Genomic DNA, 27,118 nt, shown 5'->3' on the forward strand with positions numbered 1-27,118 from the left:
TCCCTGACAATGGAGCACTCTTTTTGGCCTACGAATATAGCAGGAATTTGATGATGAGCCAGTTGGAAGCATACTGAAGTGTCTTGGAGGGCCTGAGCCAAGCACAGGTGTTTGAGGACTACAGTTCATTTCAGGGTTTCTTGTAGTACAAGACCAGCGTGAAGTCATTCTGATTTCTTGGGAATTTTGCTTTTCTGTCGTCTCTTATACCCTATATCTTAAATTGTTTGGAAGAACCTCTATTTTGCATCATGTCATTTCTGCCCATAATTGTACTGAAATAGAGAAGTCACTGCTCTTTCCCTTGGTAAAATAGAGAGTGGTCAGTAGCCTTATGCACCTAATTCAAAAGACTGAGTACAGTTCTGTCAGGGCTTTTACATAAACTTCTACTTGCACATGCAATTTGGACAGTTATGTGCTGAGGGAAATACAGTTTGGTTCCATGTTTATTTCAAATATTACCAGAAAAACCCAGAGGTGATCGTTTCTCATGAAGTTGCTTACAAATGGTTGCTTAACCCATTCTAGATGTAGGATCTGCTTAATGTGTGTACTATTCTTAGTGGTTGATTTTTTTTTTAAATATGGAGTCTCACTCTCTTGCCCAGTCTGGAGTGCAGTGGTGCAGTCTCGGCTCACTGCAACCTCTGCTTCCCAGGTTCAAGCAATTCTGCTGCCTCAGCCTCCCGAGTAAGTGGGATTACAAGGGTGCACTACCACACCTGGCTAATTTTTGTATTTTTAGTACAGACAGGGTTTCACTATGTTGGTCAGGCTGGCCTTGAACTCCTGACCTCGTGATCCACCTGCCTCGGCCTCCCAAAGTGCTGGGATTATAGGCATGAGCCACTGCACCTGGCCAAATAAAACATATTTTTAACCAATAAAAATTAAGGACAAAGAAGAGCATTCCTTATAGAATGTAAAAGGGCACAATTCAACCAGAAGACTTAGCCTAAATATGTACACACCCAACATTGGAGCACCCAAATTCATAAAACAAGTTGTTCTTGGCCTACAAAAAGATTTAGACACACAATAACAGCAGGAGACTTCAACAACCCACTGACAGCAATAGACAGATCATTGAGGCAGAAAACTAACAAACTCTGTCCTTGCACTTGACAGTTGACCAATTGGACCTGATAGACATCTACAGAACGCTTTGTCCAACAAACACAGAAGATACATTCTCATGTGCACACAGAACATATTCTAAGATCAGCCACATGCTTGGCCACAAAGCAAGCCTCAATAAATTCAAAAAGTTTGAAATCATACCAAGCACACACTCTGACCACAGTGAGACAAAAATAGAAATCAGTATCAAGAAGATCTCTCAAAACTACATAAGTACATGGAAATTACATAATTTGCTCCTGAATAACTCCTGGGTGAAAATCTAAATTAAGGCAGAAACAAAAAAATTCTTTGCAATTAATGAAAATAGGGACACAACATACCAGAATTTCTGGGATGCAGCTAAAGCAGTGTTAAGAGGAAAGTTTATAGCACTAAATGCCTTCATCAAGAAGTTAGAAATATCTCAAATTAACATTCCTACTTTGCACTTAAGGGAACTAGAAAAAAGAATAAACTAACTCCAAAGCTGGCAGAAGAGAAATAACTAAAATTAAAGAAGCACTGAATGAAGTGCTTTTTGAAGTGCTGTTTTTTTTTAGACTAGATGCAAAAATCCACACAAAAGATCAATGAAACCAATAATTAGTTTTTCAAAAAATAAACAAGATGGATAGCCTGATAGCTGAACAAAGAAAAAAAGAGAAGAGGCAAATAAGTACAATCATAAATGACAAAGATGACATTACAACCAATCCCACAGAAATACAAAAGATCCTCAGAGAATACTACAAACAACTCTATGCACACAAATTAGATAATCTAGAGGAAATGGATAAATTCCTGGAAACATACAATCTCCCAAGATTGAACTAGAAAGAGATTGAAACCTTAAATAGACAAATACCGAGTTCCAAAATCAAATCATTAATATAAAATCTACCAACAAGGAAAAGCCCTGGACCAGATGAAGCCACAGCTGAATTCTACCAGATGTACAAAGAACTGGTACTAGTTCTATTGAAACTATTCCAAAGAACTGAGGATGAGGGGTTCCTCCCTAACTCAGTCTATGAAGCCAGCATCAGCCTAATACCAAAATCTGGCAGAGAAACACACAAAAAGAAAACTTCAGGCCAATTACTCTGATTAACATAGACACAAAAATTCTTAACCAAATACTAGGAAACAGAATCCAGCAGTGCATCAGTAAGTTAATACACCACAATCAAGAAGGCTTCAGTCCAGGGATGCAAGGCTGGTTCAACATACACAAATCAATAAATGTGATTCACCACATAAACAGAACTAAAAGCAAAAACCGTATCATCATCTCAATAGATGCAGAAACAGATTTTTATAAAATCCAACATCCCTTCACATTAAAAACCTCAACAGACTAGGCATCAAGGGAACATACCTCAAAATAATAAGAGCCATCTATGACAAATTCACAGCCACCAACCTACTGAATGGGCAAAAGTTGGAAACAATCCCCATGAGAAATGGAGGAAGACAATGATGCCCACTCTCACCACTCCTATTCAACATAGCACTGGAAGTCCTACCTAGAGAACTCAGACAGGAGAAAGAAAGAATAGGCATCCAAATAGGAAAAGAAGGAGTCAAACTACCTCTCTTTGCTGATGATATGATTCTATACCCAGAAAACCAAAGACTCTGCCAAAAGGCTACTAGAACTGATAAACAACTTTAACAAAGTTTCAGGATAAGAAACCAATGTATAAAAATCAACATCATTTCTATATACCAATAATGTCCAGGCTGAGAGTTAAATCAAGAACAGAATCCCATTTATGGTAGCGACAAAGAAAATGAAATAACTAGGAATACAGCTAACAAAGGATGTGAAAGATCCCTACAAGAACTACAAAACACTGCAGAAGGAAATCAGAGATAACACAATTAAATGGAAAAACATTCCATGCTCATGGATTGGAAGAATCAGTATCATTCAAATGGCCATACTGCCCAAAGCACTTGACAGATTCAGTGCTATTTCTATCAAACTACCAATGTCATTCTTCACAGAATTAGAAAAAAGTATTCTAAAATTCATATGAAACCAAAAGAGGGCCTCAATAGCCTAAGCAAATCTAAGCAAAAGGGCAAAGCCAGAGACTTCAAACTATAAGGCTATAGCATCCAAAACAGCATGGTACTGGCACAAAAGCAGACATATAGACCAATGGAACAGAATAGAAAACCCAGAATAAAGCTTTACACTTACAACCATCTGATATTGCAAGGCTGACAAAAACAAGCAATAGGGGAAGGACTCCCTATTCAATAAATGGTGTTGCGGTACTGGTTAGCAATATGCAGAATAATGATACTCGACTCATACCTTTCATCATATACAATAATTAACTGGAGATAGATTAAAGATTTAAATGTAAGACCTCAAGTGATAAAAATCCTAGAAGAAAACCTCAGAAATACCCTTCTTGACATTGGCCTTGGGAAAGAATTTTTAACTAAGTCCCCAAAAGCAATTACAGTAACAACAAAGATTGACAAGTGGGACCTAATAAAGCTAAAGTGCTTTGGCACAGCAAGAGAAATGATCGACAGAGCAAACAGATAACCCACAGAACAGGAGGAAACATTTGCAAACTATGCATCCAACAAAGGTCTAATATCCAGAATCTATAAGGAACTTACACAAATCCACACGCAGAAACCAAATAACCCCATTAAAAATGTGGAAAGAACATGACACATACTTCTCAAAAGAAGACATACAAGTGACCAATGAGCATCTGAAAAAATGCTTCACATCACGAATTGTCAGAGAAGTGCAAATCAAAACCACAATGAGATACCCTCTCACACTAGTCAGAATGGAGATTAATAAAAAGTCAAAAACAACAGATGCTGGCAAGGCTGCAGAGAAATGGGAACATTTATACATTGTTGGTGGGAGTGTAAATTAGTTCAGCCACTGTGGAAAGCAGTCTGGGGATTTCTCAAAGAACTTAAAATGAGCTACCATTTGACCCAGCAACCCCATTATTGGATATATACCCAATGGAAAAAAGACCATTCTACCAAAAGACACACACACTGATATGTTCATTGCTGTGCTATTCACAATAGTAAAGATATGGAATCAACCTAGGTGCCCATCAGTGGTGGATTGGATAGAGAAAATGTGGTACATATACACGATGGAATTCTACACAGCCATAAAAATGAGTGAAATCATGTCTTTTGCAGCAACATAGATGGAGCTGGAGGCCATTATCCTAAGCAAATTAATGCAGGAACAGAAAACCAAATACCACATGTTCTCACTTATGAGAGCTAAACAACAGGTACCCTTGGACATAAGGATGGGAACAATAGACACTGTGGACTACTAGAGGGGGAGGGAGGGAGAGGGGTGCAGGTTGAAAAACTACCTATTGGGTACCACGCTCTCTACCGTGGTGCAATATACTGATGTAACAAACTTGCACACATTCCCCCTATATTTAAAATTAAAGCTAAAATTTTAAGACATGAGTATCATTCTAATCTAAGTTTCTTGAGTTGTTCAAAGAATCATTCATTTTGCATTCTAAGAAAGCGATATCCAAAGAGGCCGTAAATGAGTTTTCTTTGAATAAGCAAAAGCAGAATAGTGTGACAACTCATAATTTCCAGAAATTTTGGTGGGTCTTTGAGGTCTGGGGAAGAGAAACCTTAATGGTAATCTCCTTATTTCAAAAAGGGAAATTCTTAAAATAAAAAAGGGAATTTCCTTCCTTCCTGTATTTCTAGTACTGAAAAAGACAGATCTTATTCTTCACTGAGCCAGCTAAGTATTTTCCTCCCTATTCACCTAAAGCCAGGATATAATCTGCCCTCTGTAGATTATGGCTGTGTGAATTTTAAAGGAAACAGTGTAACCTATGTTGTGCCTACACATGTTTCTGTCATATGAATGGCACGGCATAATATTAACATGAAAGGAATTTGAAAGCACGTTCTATGATCTTTTCCTCAAAGGGGGAGCCAGGTCAGGGGGAGTAAAGGAAAAAGGCCTTAGCTGGGCTGCTGCACGGGCAGTTGGAATGTTTTTTGGAATATTTAGAGGAGAAAAAGTCACCTGCAGCGAGGCACCTCACCAGCCTAGTGGGGCTCTTGGCTCCTGACAGGTTGCTGCCTTCCGTGCCCACCATGGCTCAGGGCTCTACTCTCATCTGTGCCACTCTGGTACCCACAGCCCTTAGATCAAGTATTTTTCTATTTCCACTCAAAAATTAAAAAGCTGTATGGCAAACTCTTGACATTAAGCTGCTGATGTGGGTGGTCCGAGCGGTTAGTGTGTTGGTTAGAAATTTGCTATGCCGGACAGGTTTGCCCTGGACTCTCAAACCCTGTATTTTCATGGACCGCTTCTTTTTTTAGTCCTTTCTGTAGAGTGCCAGGTTTTTCAGGAATGAGTATACCGTGTTTTAGCAGTGACACTTGTTTTATTAGTTGCTACCTTTCATTTCCTGATGAACTCATCTTGGTCTAGATTGTTGAGGGCCTTGCCAATAAAAGGAAAATCATTCAAATAAGAATAATTTCAATAAGGCCTAGATAGAACGTTTTCAAGGACAATCATGGCCTGAAGATACAGTGGCAATAAAGGTATTTTGAATAAAGTAACACCCACGGACTGGGCATGGTGGCTCATGACTTAATACCAGCACTTTGGGAGACTGAGGCAGGCAGATTGCTTGAGTTCAGGCTGAGCTTGAGTTGCTCAGCCTGGGCAACAACAGCAAAACCTCGTCTCTATCAAAAATACAAAAAATTAGCTGGGTGTGCTGGCATGCGCCTATAGTCCCAGCTACTCGGGAGGCTGAGGTGGGAGAATCAACTGAGCCTGGGAGGTTGAGGCTGCAGTGAACCAAGATCACACCACTGCATTCCAGTCTTGACAACCAGAGTGAGATGCTGTCTCAAGAAATAAAAAATACAAATAAAAAATTTGTTAAAAAAAAAAGTAGCACCCAGCACCAAAGAGGAAATAATAATGATTTCCTGTAGACATAAGGCTAACCAGTGTTTATAATGAAAAGATAACCTCCCTTCAGAGTCCTCGCAAGCTTAGGTGAATTGTGAGCAGGTGTAGTGAATTTCAAAATAATACACCTAGATTACTCTAAGAACAAATATTTCTTTTGACTTCACCTACAATTTTAAACAAAAGCAGAAGTTACCAAAGATTACTTATCTTCATATTTACCACAGTCTTCTTACCCCAACCCCCATGTCTGTGTGTGATTAAAGGAAGCTTGTCAAGTAAGCTACCTATTTAGTGCTCGGAATGAGAGACTGTGTGTTGGGAGTTGGGGGACTGCTTGTGTGAAACACTTCTCTCTTCTGGATTTAAAACTTAGTCTTTGTTGCCAGTCTGTTAACAGACAGTTTGTAAATGAAGTGGAAGAAAAAATATAAATTAGCTTTCTAATAAATCTGAAATTACAAATGTGAACCAAAGCAGGGAATAAATACTTGACCAAAAATATGTAAGTAACTGGGGGTTGGGGAATTACAATTTTTAAATATCTCAAGTTTTTGCTATGAAAGTTCTATTTCAAAGTTCTTCAAAATGATGTCTGATGTTCCTGCATACTGTGTTCCAAATTCATGTAAATACAAGATGGAAATTGTGAAGGATGTGCCTTCAAAAAAGAAAAAAAACACACTGACATTTTATCTATATATATTTAGTAGATTTATGAAGAACATATATAAACATATATAAATATATCATCAAGGAAGATTTAGGATATATGAATATGTGGCAGGGTTGGAAAGAACATAATTCTTTCCCAGAAGGGGAAGGGGGAGCTATACTTAATCGGATCCAGCTACAACGTCATTGGAAGTCATTTCTTACCAAAAAGTATCTCCACGGCAAATTCTGGTGGATAAATTTTCCAAGCTTTTTGTTTATGTGGATTATCCAATTCATTTCTTGGTTGATAAAGCCTAAGAATAGAAAAAAAATTATTACATTTTATATTGGGGCTCACTGAAAAGCCACGCAGTTGGGTACCCACATTAGAGCTGGAAGAAACAAAAAAAAGAAACTCACCATGAATAGAACCCCAGCTCCTTTTTTGTGTCTCAGTTGGCTCCTTTCACCTTTTTAGTGAGACTTAAAAATATTTTAATCTTCAGCAACACATCAGTAACACATGCTGACTCTCTTAGCGTTGCTTTATATGGAATTAATGACATCCAAGTTTAATAAAATATCTAAATTTCTCTCTGTGATGGAAATCAGTCAGGATAGACATGAATGAAAACCCAGTAATAAAATACTATATCTCTTTTAATTTATGTGTGAGTTTGCAATTTTTTGAATTTTTACAATCAGACCTTGGAAATGACCTTGAGCAGTAGGATATAACTCCCACATGCTGAGCATTCCAATAATGGAACACTAGGCATAAATTGGTTAACCCATTTATGCCTAGTGTTCTAAATGATACAAGTTAGCATTTTTGGCTAAACAACAATGTTATAACCAACAGAAACAGCTTTACCAAGTAGTATGTAAATGTAAATGTTACAGAAATCTTTAGAAATTTATATAAAAGTAAGAATAAAAGTGATCTAGCTTATCACTTCTCCAAAATGAACATAGTGTTTTAAAGGAAAAAGACTGTATCCTTTAGCAAGAACCACTTTTGAGGAGCAGCATCAAATGAAGCTACACCTAGGTCTCACTTTTTGAGGGACTTTGCTCATGTTAGAAGAAAAAGCTTATTGTTTGTATGCATCCAAAAAAAAAAAAACTTGTAAAAAATTTCCATCAAATCCAAGGTTGACTCTATCAAAATCCATTAAATGTTTTGCATTGCAAGTGTGTAGACCAGAGGTTTAATTTCCTGTTGCCTTGCTGGACTTAAGGAATTATTCGATCCAGTTCACATTTGAAGAAAAGATTAGGACTGGATGTAACAATAACTATCAATTCATGCCACATATAATCATAGCCACTTCTTCAACTCTGACCTAAATCATTTAAAAAATATTTTGTCCTTTTGTATTGATAAGTATGGTTGATACAAAAAAAAAATCCCAATTTTTCACCATCACAAGACAAATGCTACTTATAGTGGAGAACTTCTAGACTGAGAAATGAGTTTCCAAATATGGTAGAAGGTTTTTCTGGAACAATAATCTCCAAACCCAATTAATAATTTTTCAGAAAGGTTTCCCAATTCAGTTATTAGAAAGCCACATTTGAATGGCTATTTAAATAGACTATTACTTAATGATATTTTTTAGCTGTATTCCTTAATACTGTGTCTTGTAACTTCTCCTAGATATAAGTGTATCAGTCAGCTTTTCAGCTAGCTGAAGCCTCCCTAGGTCCTGCCTTACTTTAGCACAAAATTTGGTGGTGGTTCGTCATTGGTAAATCAGCACCTACTGACAGGGACCTGACATACTGAAGGTGCTGAGCAGACTCATATTGAACTTCTCCAAGAGGAATTTACTACCACACTTAAGATCTGATTATAATACTTTTGAACTCATAACACAGTTCTATGGCATGGACCTTGAGGATACTGCAACAGTGGGTCTCAAGAACAAAGGTATTTTTAAAATAACCAGAGTAAGAGGAGTAAGGCAATGAACAATGGTGGCTCGAGGATTTTTTGCTTTCTATAAATTAAGTTTATGACAACCAGCAAAAGACTTGCCATTATGCCTTGTATATAGACATTGAAGATTAGGCTGTTTCTATGGCTTTATATTATATTCATACCTGTTATTTTGAATAAAAGATGTGTTGAACCAGAAGAAAAATGAACAATTGTCACAGTACTTAGGAAGGTTCTAAAAAAAATTTCAAAGTAAAACTGATACCAAGAACTAATCATTCCAAAGAAATTCCAGTTCCTTCCTTTATTCCTTTTTATATTTATCAAACAATTATAACCATTAAATATGTGGCACTCTGCAATCTATAACAATACACTCAAGACACAAAGGAGGAAGCTTTAAGAAAATGCTATTGCATTCTCTTACTGTTTCTATCAAAATTTTCAAGGAATAATATTTTTTCCATGATAGGTATTTAATTTAAATGCTGCTACTTGAATCTGGTTTAGATAGTGCCAAACAGACTCTACTAAGGACCTATGCCTATATATACCCAACTAGATTGTAGTGAATTCTTATAATTTTTTGTTGCCTCAGCATTCCTTTTAAATATAAATTGGACTTTCTGATATCAGAAGCGGGGTTCAGTCACCCTCAGCAGTTTCCAGTTCATCTCCTCCCAGTTTCTCCATGTGACTGATCCCGATATCTACCTTATACAACCTTCTCCTGATGACCACTTCACTATGGGACAGCTAGATATAACCTACTTGACTCACCCCACAGACCCCCATACTCCACAGGGACCATGTGGATATATCAGTGACCACCTCTCAGTCACAGTAGAGACTCATGGCTGCTTGCATTAAACCAAATTAGACCTCCCCGCAGGAAACCTGCTCAGGTAGCACCTTACATCCCAATAAAGGCTTCCACTGTCAGGTCCCTCCCTCTCTCGCTATTGCTCCCACCCATCAGTCAAGCATAGGTCTCCTGGATGGCTCCCCCTTCCACCCTTCCAGTTGGCCCTGCGAAGTGTGCTGCCCTCTTCTCTCTGGAATTAATAAAAAACTGCTTTGGTTATCTCTTGTGTTGTATTGTGCTGCCTTCTCTGTGTTTCTCCCAACTGAGTCACCCAAACCTAACTCTCTTTCCAGTCAGTGCTCTCAGCTACTCGGGAGGCTGAGGTGGGAGGATTGCTCGAGCCCAGGAGGTTGAAGCTACAGTTAGCTATGATCATGCCACTGCACTCCAGCCTGGGTGACAGAGTGAGACCCTGTCTCAGCTTCTTAATTTTTTAAAAAAGATGCAAAACAAAATGTAATCATTGCTATGCAGTAAAACGTACCTTTGGGTTTTTTTTTTTTTTAGCATCTTGGCTTTTACTTTTTTTGTGTTTATTTTGTATTTTTTGTATTTGAGAATACATGTAAATTTAGAAAAATTTAGAAAATTTACAATTTAGAAAAAAACAAATGAACAAAAATTATTCAAATTACATATTTTCTTTCAAAAAATTTGTTATAGATCTCATTTATTGTTTTCTTCCCCCTCCGCCTCCCTTGTTGGGAATTGTAGTAAAGCAAATCTTAAATAAAATCATTAGCCCAGACAAGAACAATGGCAGAGGCTATTTTGTGATTACTCACCGAAGAGAAAAATTGCACTTTCACATCATCATACAGAGATGGACTGTCATATACATTAATTAATACACTGGCTGTTTCAATGTCATGCAGTATCTGTGAATGAACACATGGAATTGAGAACTACAAACCTAGATAACGATAACAAAAGGTCCTTTTCACTTATCATGACTTCCTATATTTATCAAGTACTTTGGTCTCACAGCCCAACCACTACATGCATAAATAATTATTAATAATCTTTTCTAGTTGCAATACTGTTGTTTGTGTGTGTGTGTGTGTGTGTGTGTGTGTGTTTTCGTTTGTTTTTTGTTTTTTGAGACACAGTTTCACTGTCCCCCAGGCTGAAGTGCAGTGGCATGATCTCAGCTCACGGCAACCTCTGCCTCCCAGGTTCAAGTGATTCTTGTGCCTCAGTGTCCCGAGTAGCTGGGACTATAGGCACATGCCATCATACCCAGCTAATTTTTGAATTTTTAGTAGAGATGGGGTTTCACTATATTAGCCAGGCTGGTCTCAAACTCCTGGCTTCAAGTGATCTGCCTGCCTGGGCCTCCCAAAGTGCTGGATTACAGGCATGAGCCACTGCACCCGGCCTGTTGTTTATGTCTTTTAAAGGCCAACATGTTTGAGGGTTATCATGAACCACTTTTCTTTTTTTTTTTTTTTTTTTTTTGAGACAGAGTCTCACACTGTCACCAGGCTGGAGTGCAGTGGCATGATCTCGGCTCACTACAACTTCCGCCTCCTGGGTTCAATTGATTCTCCAGCCTCCGCCTCCCAAGTAGCTGGGACTACAGGCACGTGCCACCACACCCAGCTAATTTTTGTATTTTTAGTAGAGACGGGGTTTCACCATGTTGACCAGGATGGTCTCGATCTCTTGACCTCGTGATCCACCCGCCCTGGTCTCCCAAAGTGCTGGGATTATAGGCATGAGCCACTGTGCCTGGCCATGAGGCACTTTTCAAAAGTATTGAATTTTCTATTAGACTTTAATCAATTAAATATTATCATTTAATATGTGTCATTTGATGTTCATGTGTTAGGGCCTTTTTTGAGAATATATTAAGAAGCTCAATTTTAAAGCTGGCACTGACATTCAAAAAGCAATGTGTAACTCATCATGGTTTTTTATTTTCTAAATTTAAAAAATAACAATGGGGGTCTGTAACACTTGGGGGTTGGGCCTGCATGCCCCTCCCAAGGAAGAGGGAGAGTGGGGTCCCCCTGCTCATCATGTTTTATCAGAACTCTTGTGTTTGTCAATGGGATCTTTGAACTTGACCAATGCAGGCTGCTGGATGGAGTGACCAAAGATAGCTCAAGATACTATTTCTTTGACTCACTCTCATATAAATAAAGGCACCCACAATAAGCAAGGTTTATGCTAGGCCCTGTGGAAAACACAAAAGGAGGTGCAGACTCAGTTGGCCCCTTTTGGGAGCTGTACACATAAGAAGCAATAGTAGAATGGTACATAACTCAATCTGCATGACAAAGACTGGGTGTGCTGTTATGCACTATTGGGGGCTAGTTAACAGAAGGTGCAGAATGCAAAAATTTCATTAAGGAGGTAGAAATTGAACTGGGCATGAAGCAGTTTAGATAAAGGAAGAAGAGCTCTGAAAATAGACTCTAGTCCAAACGGAGGGAAAAAGACCAGCAATAACACAAAGTAGAAATTAGAAAAATGGGCCAGGCATGGTGGCTCACGCCTGTAATCCTAGCACTTTGGGAGGCTGAGGTGGGCAGATCACCTGAAGTCGGGAGTTTGAGACCAGCCTTGAAGGGGTGGCCTGCCCCTCCACACCTGTGGGTGTTTCTCCTTGGGTGGGATGAGAGACTGAGAAAACAAAGAGACACAGAGACAAAGTATAGAGAAAGAAAAGTGGGCCCAGGGGACCAGCGCTCAGCAAAGGGAGGACCCACGCTGGCACCAGTCTCTGAGTTCCCTCAGTATTTATTGATCATTATCTCTACCATCTCAGAGAGGGGGATGTGGCAGGACAATAGGGTAATAGTGGGGAGAGGGTCAGCAGGAAAACATGTGAACAAATGTCTCTGTATCATAAACAAGGTTAAGAAAAAGGTGTTGTGCTTTGATGTGCACACACATAAACATCTCGGTGCATTAAAGAGCAGTATTGCTGCCAGCAGGTCTCACCTCCAGCCCTAAGGCAGTTTTCTCCTATCTCAGTAGATGGAATATACGATCAGGTTTTACACCGAGACATTCCATTGCCCAGGGAGGAGCAGGAGACAGATGCCTTCCTCTTATCTCAACTGCAAAGAGGCCTTCCTCTTTCACTAATCCTCCTCAGCACAGACCGTTTATGGGTGTCGGGCTGCGGGACGGTCAGATCTTTCCCTTCCCAGGAAGCCATATTTCAGACTATCACCTGGGGAGAAACCTTGGACAATACCTGGCTTTCCTAGGCAGAGGTTCTTGCAGCCTTCCTCAGTGTTTTGTGTCCCGGGGTACTTGAGATTAGGGAGTGGTGATGACTTTTAACAAGCATGCTGCCTTCAAGCATTTGTTTAACAAAACACATCCTGCATAGCCGTAAATCCATTAAACCTTGAGTCAACACAGCACGTTTCTGCCAGCACAGCATCTCAAGGCAGAAGAATTTTTCTTAGTACAGAACAAAATGGAGTCTCTTATGTCTACTTCTTTCTATGTAGAAACAGTAACAGTCTGATCTCTCTTTCTTTTGCCCACAATCCTGACCAACATGAAGAAACCCCATCTCCACTAAAAATACAAAATTAGCCAGGCGTGGTAGTGCATGCCTGTAATCCCAGCTACTTGGGAGGCTGAGGCAGGAGAATCGCTTGAACCCAGGAGGCAGAGGTTGTGGTGAGCCGAGATTGTGCCAATGCACTCCAGCCTGGGCAACAAGAGCAAAACTCTGTCTCAAAAAAAAAAAAAAAGAAAAGAAAAAAATTGGAAAAACAACAACATGTCAGGCAGTGTGGCTCATGTTTATAATCCCAGCACATTGCGTGGCTGAGGTGGACGGGTTGCTTGAGCCCAGGAGTCTGACACCAGCCTGAGTAACACAGCAAGTCCCAGCCTCTTCAAAACATAAAAAAAAGAAAAAAAAAAAAAATTAGGGGATTGCTGGAGCTCAAGAGGTTGAGGCTACAGTGAGCCATGATCATGCCACTGCGCTACAGCCTGGGTGACAGAATGAGAACCTGGCTCAAGAAAAAAAAAAAGGAAAGGAAGAAAGGAAGGAAAGAAAAAAATAACCAACTAACTAACTAACTAAATTAGAGTTGTGTTCCAAGAGCCAAAAGGGATGACCCAGTTTATTTGGAATGAAGTCTGCTGGTCAAGCTACTGATGGAAAAAAGCTCAGGTATTACGTTAGGGCTATTATATCTTCAGAGCTCAAGAGCCAAGGAAATAAGAGTGAAGTTGTTGAAAAATATGGTGGGGCATTTCCTATGTGACAAAGAGGCCTGATAATTATCACATATAACACTTATTTAGTGATTTATAGTTCACAAAGAAACTTTATATATATTATCTAATTGAATTCCCATTACACTTGGATGTGATATTTATTTTACAGATAAGGATGTTGAGCCAAAGGTGTTAACTGGCTCTGACCATGGGCACACAGTGTGTCTTCTGCTCTAGCTACAATTTTTCACAATGAGAGGAATATTTCAGGATGCATATTTCAGGGTTCTATACATTGCATTATAGAAGGAGAAAGAAAGGGTAAGGAGACCACTGCAGAAATCTAGGCATGAGCAAAGGAGATTCTGGACAATTAGTGGCAGTGAGAACAGAAAGGAAGGAGAACATAGAAAACTGTCAAAGACATAATCAACAGAGATGGATGACTAACTGGATTTAGGGGGCTGAGACAAAGAGAATCAAAGCCCAAGGCATGAGTGGAAGAATGCTGGTGCCATTTGCAGAAGCAGAGAGAAAGCTCCTTGATAATTCAGACTGGCTAATGCATTTGAGTTGGAGTGGAAACTGTTCATGTTGTAGCTCCTCCATCTACCACTCAGTGGGTGCTTATAAATATCTCTTCAGTAAATGAACAAATAATAGTTGAAGTAAGGGGAATGGGTCATCCTTTGAGAATAAAGCATTTGCTAAGAACAGAAAGCCAAGGGTCAGGCCTGGGTGAATGCCCTCAGTTGGGAGAGGCCAAAAAAGCTGGGGGCGGAGTGGGGAGGGGGTGGCAGGGAATAGGGTTAGTAATAGGAGAATTTGAGACAAAGGCCTGAGTAGGAATTCTAAAAGTTTATGGTTATTAGACCACGAAGGATGCTTTCTTACTGTTTCGGAAAAGGTATATAGTTTTAGGCATTTCTTCATTGTAGCAAAACATTGACTACCAGGTCCCTTTTGCTTTGGATAAAGAGGTTCCTCCCCAGTTCATTCACCCTTGCATTGTTTCTCACAGGGTCATCCCACAGAACCTCTGGCTTAGAATCACTTGGGACATTGCTAAGTCTATAGATTCCTGGGCCCCATTCCAGATTTCCCGAATCATACTTTGGGGGTACAACCTAGGAATGTAAATCTTTACAAGCTCCTCAGTGGTTTTCATGCACACTAAAGTTTTAGAATTGGTGCTATATAATAAAAGATCAAATGACTGAGAAGAAGAGAATATGGTTAAAAATGACCAGATATGTAAATTAAAATCCTTAATACATTCCTGGGAACATGCTCAGCATTTGTGGAAGTGTGAAAGGCAAAGCAACACTGACCAGAAATACATTCTGGAAAGCACCCTGAAAAAACTGTTTTGAACAAACAGGTTAATTTATCTCTGGTTTGCATCCAAACCCAGTGACACCAAGTTGGATGGTAACCAGAAAGTGTTACGGAATCTCTTTATGGTGAGTGATAGTTTAGGGAGGTGAACATTGCTGGTTTGACATTCAACCTTAAAACAAACATCAGAGTTTTTCAATTCACATGTTTTCTCTTACTGAAAAATTTCCTAATGAAGTACTGGAAAAGACAACCTTTTTCTCCATTACTATTTGGAATTTTAGATCACATACATCGCCTGTTCCAACACCTAAATGAAATAAAAAAGTTAGGTTGGTTAGTGTGAACATCAATATGTCTCACCAATTAACATCATGGATTAAAAAGAGAAAAAATTATCCAAGCTAACAATGTATCAATAGTTACTTATTTGCTCTTGCATGGATTTTGTCTTTGAAAGACAAGGCTTCAAGCCTAGTTCTGTTTCCTAAAGCAGATTTTATAAGACTAGAGAAGAGAAAAAATATATATATATAGTTCGGCTTCAAAGACTTAGAATCCCATCACTTTATCTTTCCAGAAAAAATATTTAGGGAAGGTAGGCCGGGCATGGTGGCTCACGCCTAGCACTTTGGGAGGCTGAGGTGGGTGGAGGATTACTTGAGGTCAGGAATTCTAAACCAGCCGGGCCAAGATGGTGAAACCACATCTCTACTAAAAATACAAAAATCAGCCAGACGTGGTGGCACATGCTTGTAATCCTAGCTACTCAGGAGGCTGAGACAGGAGAATTGCTTGAACCCGGGAGGTGGAAGTTGCAGTGAGCCGAGATCACACTACTGCACTCCAGCCTGGGTGACAGAACAAGACTCTGTCTCCAAAAAAAAAAAAAAAAAAAGAAAGAAAAAGACAATTCTGGGAAGGTGACTTGCAACCTTTCTTGCTAATATGTTGCTTTCCTTAGACTTCTACTCATAATGATTCTTAATAATAAATACTGGAGTTTAACTACTTTGGCCCTACTTTAAGGCCAGTTCCTGATGCAATCTCTATAAAAATATAGGATAGTTTTATCCAAAAATTCCCCTGGTGTTCAGTATATATTTATAGACAAAGGCTCTTTTGTTCCTTTTTTTCAATTCAAATGACCCACTTCCCTCACCATTTCCTCAAAGACTTGGTTTCTCAGCCAATTAATTTTTTTATTGCTTTCCTCTCAACTCTACATTAATTTTAATTCAAATATGTATAAAACTAAAGGTAGAAAATTAAAACAAATATTTTAATAAACTAGTGTATTAATTATCTTTGATTGCTCATCTCATATGCTGTTTGTTTTCTTTTCATTTAATTTTGTTTTCACTAACACTATGATATTCATTTGTCATTAGAAATCACAGTTTCTTGCCTCAGTTCCCTCTTTCCCATTCCACGTGCAGAACTTCTTTCTATTGATGTCTACCAGAAATCAGTGAAATGTAGAACTAAACTCAGAAGGCTAAAAATACTAGGCTGTCTGTGTGGACACCAGCATCCTGGCCCCATGGCACCTATAGCACCCAGCACTGGCACCATCTCAGGTCCACAAGCTGGCTGCTAGAAGAGGTTTGCTTTAGGGGTTCCGAAGCATCGCCTCCCTGCTACCTCTCTGGCAGTGGGAGTGGTGAGGCCCCATCCCTTCCACACAGACACATCCTGCTTTCCCGCCTCCCCTGAGTGTAAGCTGGGAGTGAGAGGGTTACAGATGGAGGAGAGAGGGGAAAGGGAGAGCCCAGGGTGATGAGAAAAAAAATGCCTCTAAAAGAAGGTGAGAAAATGATACGATACGGAGACACCTCCACCAAGGCAAACTCTGAACTAGAGGTGGTTCTGAGAAATAAGCAGGCTTGAGGGCACATGGGTCCTCCTCCTCCCTCATCAGAGGCTCCCTCTGCCCAGAAAAGTCCACCTGGGTTGAGACCAGAGGAGCAATGAGAACAGGAGAGATGGGAAGGGGATGAAGTCCCCCAAGTTGGTGATGGAAAAGAAAAAGTGAAGAACATCTAAGGGCTGGCAATCAATGGGCAATTGCAGGAGGAGGGGCATACAAAAGGAGGACTTCCTGTGTGACAATATGTAAAAAGACAGGTAAGAGTTAGGCTCATTTGTATATATAACTATGAGCAAAACTCTCCCAGAGTGGGGACATTGGCCCTCCTGCCCAATTCTTCAATTATACATAAAGCACTTAACCACGAATCGAATAAATAATGAATCTTTTTATAAAGAGTATTCATCTTGCAGGGAGATTCCAGTTGTACAGATGTTTCACTTGTGCAAAATATCCAACATATCTATTCTGAAAAGCAACAGAAATCTTCCTTTAAGTGGAGATGAAAAGTCTAAAGTCAGCATTCCTTGTTTTTTTTTTTTTTTTTTTTTTTTTTTTTTGCATAAAGCTTGTTAATGGAGGTAAGTAATTAAGAAAACATTTACTGGATGCCATTATATAACTAGACATTTTTAGGGATGCTGCCCCACAACTATCTACCTTGAGGGAAAAATACTGAATTCAGTGCAATGGGGAAGTAACAAGGATGGAGCCAGGCCCTGTTTACAGGCTGCTTATGGTTGAGAGGGCAACTAATCAGAAGCACAACAAAGCAGTTACAGCATCATCAGTGTCCAGATAGAAGCTTAGTTGTGACTGAGTTAGAGGAAGGCTTGTGGTTTGGTGAAGAACAGCTTCCTGGGCATGAGAAAATGGCATAAGTGAAAACTCCAGAGGAATACCTCCATACCTCAGTAGCAGGCTTCCCGTCACTCTTCTCTTGTTCCTGATGCTAGAATTTCTTCACTTTGCATTTCCTCAATTCTGTTTTCTTAAGGAAGCCCTGGAATTCTCTCAGCCTTGTCCTTTCCCTGGGGCAAGCTGTTCACAATGGCTCTCCCCTGAATCTTTCTTCAAGGTATTGAAGAGCTCTGGTACTCAATCAACTGGTTCAGAATTCAAAAGTTGGCCATCATGGTGGCTCCCGCCTGTAATCCCAGCACTTTGGGAGGCCGAGGTGGTCAGATCACCGGGCGTCAGGAGTTTGAGACCAGCCTCGCCAACAGGGTGAAACCCTGTCTCTACTAAAAGTACAAAAATAGGCCATGCGTGGCTATGGGCACCTATAATCCCAGCCACTTGGGAGGCTGAGGCAGGAGAATCGCTTGAACCCAAGAGGTCGAGGTTGCAGTGAGCTGAGATTGCACCACTGCACTCTAGTCTGGGCGACAGAGCGAGACTCTGTCTCAAAAATTAAAAACAAAACAAAACAAAACTCATAGGTTCACAGACTGTTCCTTACCCATCGGGAAATGCTCATTAAAGTAACTAACTGCCATACTTCCCTTTAGAAAGGGCCAGTCATGAGATAGGCTCATGAAAGTCCTCCACTTAGGAGTAGATGTAGTCAGTAGAATGGCCCACAATACAGGATCAGAATGTGATGGTGTCTGAGAATCACCACCAGACACAGAGGGCACTCTGTCCTGAGGTCTTGCCTACACAGCTCTCAAACGTGCAGCTGAGTCCCTGTGTTGCTTTTTCGGTGAATCAGCAGAGATTCAGTTGCAGCTTTGGTGTGCTAGTTCTGAACTAAAGTTAGGGAAACTATGCACGACTGCAGAAGAAATGGGGATGAGGAGATGTGTGGGGAGAGTTGTTGAAGGAGCTCCACCTAGCATCCCCTTAGCTTCTGCCACTAGATTCTCCACCTTTCCCTAAGGGCTGTAAACCACCAGGGCCCTCAAGCTGCTTGTGCTCCCATGCTTCCTTCTCCTACAACTTAAAACAACATGGACTTGTAGTAGAAATTAATACAACCAACACATAGGAGGCACTCACTACAAACAACAAGATATTATGAGAAAAGGATGGAAAGATGGGTAAGCCATGGGCTTTGCCTTTAAAGGGGATACAGAAGTCACCACTTCAAATAACTAGAGAATGATGCAAAGTGACGTAGTCCCTAAAAGAAACACAAAGGGCTCTAAGAATTGAAAAAGCAAGAGACTACTTCAGGCTGAGAAGGGAAAGGGACTCTAGGAAAAGGGGCATGAGCAATGGCATGAGGGTATCAAGTGTCCATAGGCTGGGAAAGAGCACACAGTCTAAATGTGTTGGAGTATGGGATGTGTGATGCACATAGCGGAAGAGAAGGTTGGAAAAGTCAAACTGTGGCTCTTGAGTGCCAGGTTGAAACGTTTAGTTTATTGCCATTGGCAGTGGGGACAGTATGGATTTTGAGCATGGAAATGGCATGATTAGGGCTGCACTTCAGTAAATTCACTTATCACTTTTAGCTTAGGGTCTATGAATATCTTTGTTTTGTTTTGTTTTGTTTGGGACTTGGGTGTGGGAGAAAAGCATCAGTGGATAAGGCTGAGTTCTTCTGGCCCAAACTAAAGGTTTAGGGCCAGTAGTTAGAGTGTTCTTCCAACGGGGCCAAGAGTACTTACTCAGCTCCCACCACTTAAAGAAAAACTCATTTACAGCCACATCCAAATCCATTTCAGAATTCCCAACCCGCTCTCACTTCAGTTTCAGGGGCAATATAGAAAAGGCAATATAAATGAGAAGCTGTGCACAGCAAGGGCTTCAGAGACTGACATCTAGATTTCAGTCCTTGGTTCAGAAGTTACTTTCTCTGAACCTCAATTTTCTAATTTATAAGATGAGAATGATAGTAGTGCCTACTCATAGAGTTACTGAGAATATTAAATGAGATCGTGAATAGAGAACTCTTAGAATAGTTCAGCAAAGTCTAGAATGTTGTAAATGCTATAGGATAAACATCCTGGTTTCTGCAATAAACAAATTACAAGTAATAAAAAATGGTGAGAAATCTATAAACTCAGATTCTTAAAAGAGACTTAGGAGACACAGCAACCAAATGAAATGTGTGGACTTTGTTTGAATTCTGATTAAACAAACTAAATTTTCAAAGATTTTAAGACAATTTTGGAAACAAACATGGACTACAAATTTGATATGTAGGATTTTTAAAGTATAATATTGTTAGATATGATAAGAAGTGTTAAGGTTTTTTGTTGTTGTTTTAAGAGTACTTAAATGTCATACTAAAATGCTGTGGGAAAAAATGATCTGACAACTGAAATTTCCTTTACAATAACTCAGATTTAGGGAAAGCAAGAGTGGAGAGTGGGGTTGGGGGGTGTGAGTGGAGTGGGAAAGAATGGATGAAACGTGGCTGGCGCCAGCTGAAATGGCTGTTGCAGCAATGTGATGACTACATGAGGATATATTGTATGATTCTCTGGACTTTTGTATATGATTAAAAATTTCCATAACAAAATGTTTCTAAAAGAAAAAACAGAGTAACAGTGTATATTTCATATAGGTGTTATGGGTATTAAATGAGATATGTAAAAATGCAATACTGTCTGGTATACAGAAGGGGTTTTGAAAAGTTTATTTCCCCTTTTATTTTCTTTTAAAATACACCTCCCCCACAACTCACAGAAAAGACACACACACACACACACACACACACACACACACACACACACCAGGAGTCATCCAAAAACAGTCTTTGTGATGTTCTGCAAGGGTTGAATTGCCCTAGTAAGGGTTTGTGAAAGACTTGGATCTTTTTTACATTGAAATCAAAGGCTGGTGATTTTAGATACACTTCAGGGTCCTGGAGCCTTGGGTACTGGACCTTCCTACTTTGGGAAAATAATCAACTCCTGAGCTCCATAAACAATAACCAGTATAGAATAGAAAGCAGGATTCTCTGAGGAGAAGCCAGAGTCCCCAGCATGTGGGCAGCACCTAAAGCGTGACCCTCAGACTCAGGGAGGGACCAAGGCCTGTTGCAGGGCACCCAAATGCTGCTGCCTGATCACCAAAGGAGAAGAGTCTAAAATGAAACCAAATAACAGGTGGCAATCTTAACCCACTCCTCTAAAAAAAACCTCCCATTTTTAAAAAGAAAACTTACCTGAGAAGGAGTTTCTAGTCCCTGAAATTTACTGCTGTGGGTTTTATCTGTTCGCCTTTCTCCAAAATAATACAGGCTTTCCTGCAAAAAAGGGTACAATCCAACCATGGTTCATCTGCACTCTTTCCTTTCCTATATTAGGTACCCTTAGTGTTTCTACGCCTACCTTCTTTCCTAAAGTCAGTGATTTTGTTTGTTTGTTTGTTTGTTTGTTTTTTGGTAGAGTCTTGCTCTGTAACCGAGACTGGAGTACAGTGGCAGGATCTAAGCTCACTGCAACCTCTGCCTCCTGGGTTCAAGTGATTCTACTGCCTCAGCCTTCTGAGTAGCTGAGACTACAGGTGTGTACCACCAGGCCCAGCTAATTTTTGGTATTTTTAGTAGAGATAGGGGTTTCACCATGTTGGCCAGGCTGCTCTCAAACTCCTGACCTCAAGAGATCCACCTGCCTCAGCCTCCCAAAGTGCTGGGATTACAGGCGTGAGCCACCCGTGCCCAGCCGAGTGATCTTTGGGCAGAAGCTACCGAAAATAACAAAATTAGGACTTCTCTCATTCAAGGATTCATACATTCATAAAATTTTAGAGCTGGAAAGACCTTAGAAAGCATCTGGTCCAACCCTTCTTTCCATATTACAAATGACAACACTGAGACCAAAAGAAAACCAAGCAACCTGCCAAGGAGATGCTGCAGCCAGTTAGAAGCAGCACAGGCCTGGAATACAGGTCCCTGGATCTCAGTCTAGGGCTCTGGATGAATGGCTGTCAATGACTTTCAAACCTTTTGTTTTTTAAGCTGCAATCCACATTAATAAACCTAGGAGACACACACACACACACACACACACACACACACACCAATATTTAAATCTTTTGATATTTTCTATTCTGCTCTATTCCATTTTATTTTTAAAAGATGTCAGTTACAACCCAGTAACTTTATTTTACAACTCACTGATTTTAAATCATGATCCACAGCTTGAAAAACACCATCCTAGAACACCCATTTTCAAAATCTGTGTATCTCAAATCAGAGAAAGCAAAGGTGGTGGAATGGGAGTGCTGGGCATTGTGCACAACCACCACCTCTTCCCTAGACTGCAGGCCAAACAACTCGAGCAGAGCTGCTGGAAATGGTAGCATCTCAGCAATAAAATGGCAGAAAGAAAAATGACTGAGAACTCTGCTTTAAGTGGAAACAGCCCACCTTGTCTCATCAGAAATTTCTAGAGGTCACAGACTCCACATGTATTGACTAAGCAAAGATATTTACATTCAGGAGAGGCTTTGTTTTCAGTTGTGAAATGTTGCCTTTTATCTACCTAAGAGTTGTGAGGATGGGCAAGGCTCTTTGAAGAATTTATCTAATTAAGCTTGATACTATTCTCACGAGGAAGGAAGAAGACATGGTACTGGCAGGAGTAAGAGCAGGGCCAGGTGAAGTGAGGGAAGCATCTTGATTACTGAATGTTTTTTTCTGTGTAACATGGCTTTACACCCCTCACCTTAATCCTGCCCCATCAGGTCTTGTCTTTATTTAAAATGTTGATATTGTATACATCATAGATTTTTTTGCATTAATTTTTATTAAAATATTGTGTTAAGATTATTTATTTTAATTACTACAATTTTTAGCATTCCCTTAAATGTTGCACCTCATTGACCTCACTCTAGTCCTGGCCCAAAGAGATTCTGAAGTCAGCTACTAACTAGTGCACGTTACACAAGAAAGTATCAAAAACAGACTTTCTAAAAACTGCTTCGCTAATTACAGTTTTACTAAGCACCATGACTCAAATAACCACCTTAACGTCCTACCAGTGATGTTTCAAAACTAGCAAACTCAATCATCATAAGACAAAGTTTGTAGAACATCTTTCATACCTCTGCAGTTAAAAATATTTCGGAGGCAATAAGGAAGGCACAAACCATAGTTCCGGTTCTTCCTAGAAAAGAAAAGAAGTTAGTTCAAGGAACATACGTGGTATAAAAATACACTCAGAAATATTCAAGGAGTGCATTTTAAGTTGATTTTCTTTCTTTTTTTTGAGACAGGGTCTTGTTGTGTCACGCAGGCTGGAGTGCAGTGGCACAATCTTGGCTCATTGCAACCTCTGCCTCACAGGTGAAAAATACGCAAATTACATTTACAGTAAAAATATCTCTCACCATCTCTCCACAAAAGGACACGATAAGGTTTTTACTAAATCTATAAGAAAGCAACAATTATGTCTTTTATAATTTTTTTGGATAATAGTAAAAAAGAAAAATTGCCAACTCATTTAGTACATTAATATAACTGATTCCAAAATTGCACAAATACAGTAGAAGAAAAGATATTTTTATACCAGTCTCACATATAAATGTAGATTTAAAAATATGCATATATTTTCAAAGTGAATTCAGCAATGTAGAAACACCATGTATCAACACCAAGTGCCATTTCTCTTAAGGATGCAAGGATGTTTTTTCCAAGATGGCAGATTACAGGCTTTTAGCATGCCTCAGTCATTTGGAAATAGCAAGCAAGTACATAAAGACCAACTCTGTGAGCTTTAATTCAAGAAAAAAAATGGCAATTCCCCGGAATTATGAAGGATATCCCAGATCCTGGGGAGGACAATGCAGGCAAGCAGCCCTCAGGACAGCATTCGACTGAAAAAAGTGAGTGAAGCCTCAGTACGTGAGAGAGGCAGACAGCATCCCTCTGTCTCACCTTTCCACTGGAGATCCACGCAACCCGGGCAGAGGAAGAGATTGTTTCTCCCAAGCCTTGGAGCTCATTTGAGGAGAGACTTGGAGACTTTGTGGGGGAAAGACACAGGGAAACGCTGCCGGCATTGTCCCAAACCTGGACTGGGAGCAGGACAACACTGGGGGAATCTTCCCTATCTGGCTCCACCCATCTTGTGCCCCCAATCCCCCTACCCCTAGGGCTGAGGGAGCTCAGATTAATGTGTACTCAGGAAATCAGCCCTTTGCCTGGGGCAGCAGAGAGCTCCTCCCAATAAACAAGGATCAAGTACAGAGCCAGCAGCACTGGCAACAGCCAGCTCTTACCCATGGCGCCATCTACTGGCTTGTAGGTCAAACCACACACCCAATATAAAACCTGCTGGCAGAAGTGCATAGGGCTACAGAAGCAAAGCCAAAAGACCCTACCCAGCGTGCTCTACAGCCACACCCCTAGGGAGGAGGGAAAGGGAAAGAAGAAAAAAAAAACAATAATATTACAGAAAAGGAAAGAAAAAGAAAAAATCCTACCCAATCAAAAATAATTACATAAATTAGAAGTGCTAGCATCTCCAGATGGGAAGGACCCAAGCAAGAATTCTGGCACCATGAGAAATCTGAATGTAGTGACACTACCAAAGGATCATACTAGCTCTCTGGCAATGCTTCCTACCAAAATGAAAGCTCAGAGATGACAATAAACAATTCAAAGCTTGGGTTGCAAGGAAGCTCAATGAGATTCGAGGTTGAAATCAACAAAAAGAAACTTCTACATCAATCCGGGAAATGAAGGAAGAGATAAACATCTTAATAAGAAATCAATCAGAACTTCTAGAATTAAAAAAACTCACTTAAGGAATTTCAAAATACAACTGAAAGCTTTATCAGTAGACTGGACAAAGTAGAAAACATAATTTCAGAGCTTGAAGACTGGTCTTTTGAACTAATCCAGTCAGACAAAAATAAAGAAAAAAGATTTTTTAAAAGTGAAGAAAGTCAGAAATATGAGATTATGTAAAGTGATCAAACCTAGGAATTACTGGCATGCCCTAGAGAGAAAGAGAAAAAGAAAACAGCCTGGAAAACATATTTGATGGAATAATTCAAGAAAATTTCTTGAATCTTGCTAGATAGACATCTAAGTACAATCAAGCCAGACGGCACCTGTGAGATACTATAAAAAATGAACATTACCAAGGCATATACTCACCAGACTGTCCAAGGTCACTGTCAAAGAAAAAGCCCTAAAGGCACTGGAGAAAAAGACCAGATCACATACAAAGGTAGCCCCATCAGGATAACAGCAGACTTCTCAGCAGAAACCTTACAAGCCAGGAGAGATTGAGGTATCTATTTTCAGAATTCTTGAAGAAAATAAATTATAATCAAAAGATTCATATCCTGCCGAACTAAGCTTCATGAGTGAAGGAGAAATAAAAACATTTTTCTAGAGAAGCAAATGCCAAGAGAGTTCATTACCACTAGACCAGTCTTACAAGAGACACCTAAGGGAGTTCTAAACATGGAAATGAAAGAATGATACCTGCTATCATAAAAACACACTTAAGTACACAGCTCACAGACCCTATAGAACAACCACACAATAGAAAGTACAAAAAAACCAGCTAACAATTCCATGATAGGGTGAAAAGCTCACATGTCAATAGTAACCTTGAATGTAAACACACCACTTAAAAGTCACAGAGTGGGCTGGGTGCGGTGGCTATTCCTGTAATCCCAGCATTTTGGGAGGCCAAGGTTGGCAGATTACGAGGTCAGGAGATCGAGACCAACCTGGCCAATGTGGTGAAACCCTGTCTCTACTAAAAACATAAAAATTAGCCGGGTGTGATGGCACATGCCTATAATCCCAGCTACTCAGGAGGCTGAGGCAGGAGAATCACTTGAACCTGGGAGTCAGAGGTTGCAGTGAGCCAATATCATGCCACGGCACTCTAGCCTGATGACAGAGTGAGATTCTGAAAAAAAAAGAAAGAAAGAAAGAAAGAAAGAAAAGTCACAGAGTGGCAAGTTGGATTAAAAAAACAAAACCCATCTGTCTGCTGTCTTCAAAAGACCCATCTCACATGTAACAACACCAATAGGTTCAAAGTAAAGGGTTGAAGAAAGATCTGTCACACAAACAAAACACAAAAAAGAGCAGGGGTCACTATTCCTAAAACAGATAAAACAAGCTTTAAACCAACAATAGTAAAAAAGGACAAAGAAGAGCATTACATAATGATATGGAGTTCAATTCAACAAGAAGCCTTAACTATCCTAAATATATATGCACCCAACATTGGCTCACCCAGGTTAATAAAACAGATACTTCTAGACCTATGAAAAGACTTAGCCACACAACAATAGTCAGGGGACTTCAACACCTCACTGATAACATTACACAGATCATAAAGACGGAAAACCAACAAAGAAATTCTGGACTTAAATTCAACACTTGACCAATTGGACCTAATAGAAACCTAAAGAACTCCCAGCATTTTGGGAAGCTGAGGTGGGTGGGCGGATCATTAGGTCAGGAGTTCGAGACAGCCTGGCCAATATGGTGAAAACCCATTGCTACTAAAAATACAAAAATTAGCCTGGTGTGGTGGCAGGTGCCTGTAATCCTAGCTACTCGGGAGGCTGAGGCAGGAGAATTGCTTGAACCCAGGAGGCGGAGGTTGCAGTGAGCCGAGATCATGCCGCTGCACTCCAGCCTGGACAAGAGAGTAAGACTCAGTCTTGAAAAAAAAAAACACCTACGAACCAAGAAAGCCCAGATCAGATGTACTCACAGCTGAATTCTATCAACTATACAAAGAAGAACTAGTACCAGTTCTACCGAAACTATTCCAAAAAATTGAGGAGGGACTCTTCCCTAATTCATTCCATGAATCCTGCACCACCCTGAAACCAAAACCTGGCAAAGACACAATAAAAAAAGAAAACTAAAGGGTAATCTCAATGATGAAGACAGCCACGAAAATCCTTAACAAAATACTGGCGAACCAAATCCAACAGCACATCAAAAAGTTCACGATCAAGTAAGCTTCATTCCAAGGATACAAGGTTCAGCATATGCAAAACAATAAATGTGATTCACCACACAAACAGAATTAAACAGAAACCACATGATCATCTCAACAGATGCAGAAAAAAAAAAGCTTTTGATAAAATCCAACATCTTTCTTGATTAAAAAAACCACTCAAGAAACTAGGAATCAAAGGAACATACTTCAAAATAGAGCCATGGGCCAGGTGCAGTGGCTCACATCTGTAATCCCAGCA

General features: G+C 39.9%; 1 pseudogene; it reads right to left on the reverse strand.

Moving 5' to 3' along the window:
* Positions 1-6,893: 6,893 nt before the first annotated feature.
* LOC101145890 (phosphatidylinositol 3,4,5-trisphosphate 3-phosphatase TPTE2-like) lies at positions 6,894-24,087 on the reverse strand (annotated as a pseudogene).
* Between the last annotated feature and the right edge of the window lie 3,031 nt (positions 24,088-27,118).

The sequence above is a fragment of the Gorilla gorilla genome, chromosome 14, assembly GCF_029281585.2.
Source record: "Gorilla gorilla gorilla isolate KB3781 chromosome 14, NHGRI_mGorGor1-v2.1_pri, whole genome shotgun sequence".
NCBI lineage: Eukaryota > Metazoa > Chordata > Mammalia > Primates > Hominidae > Gorilla > Gorilla gorilla.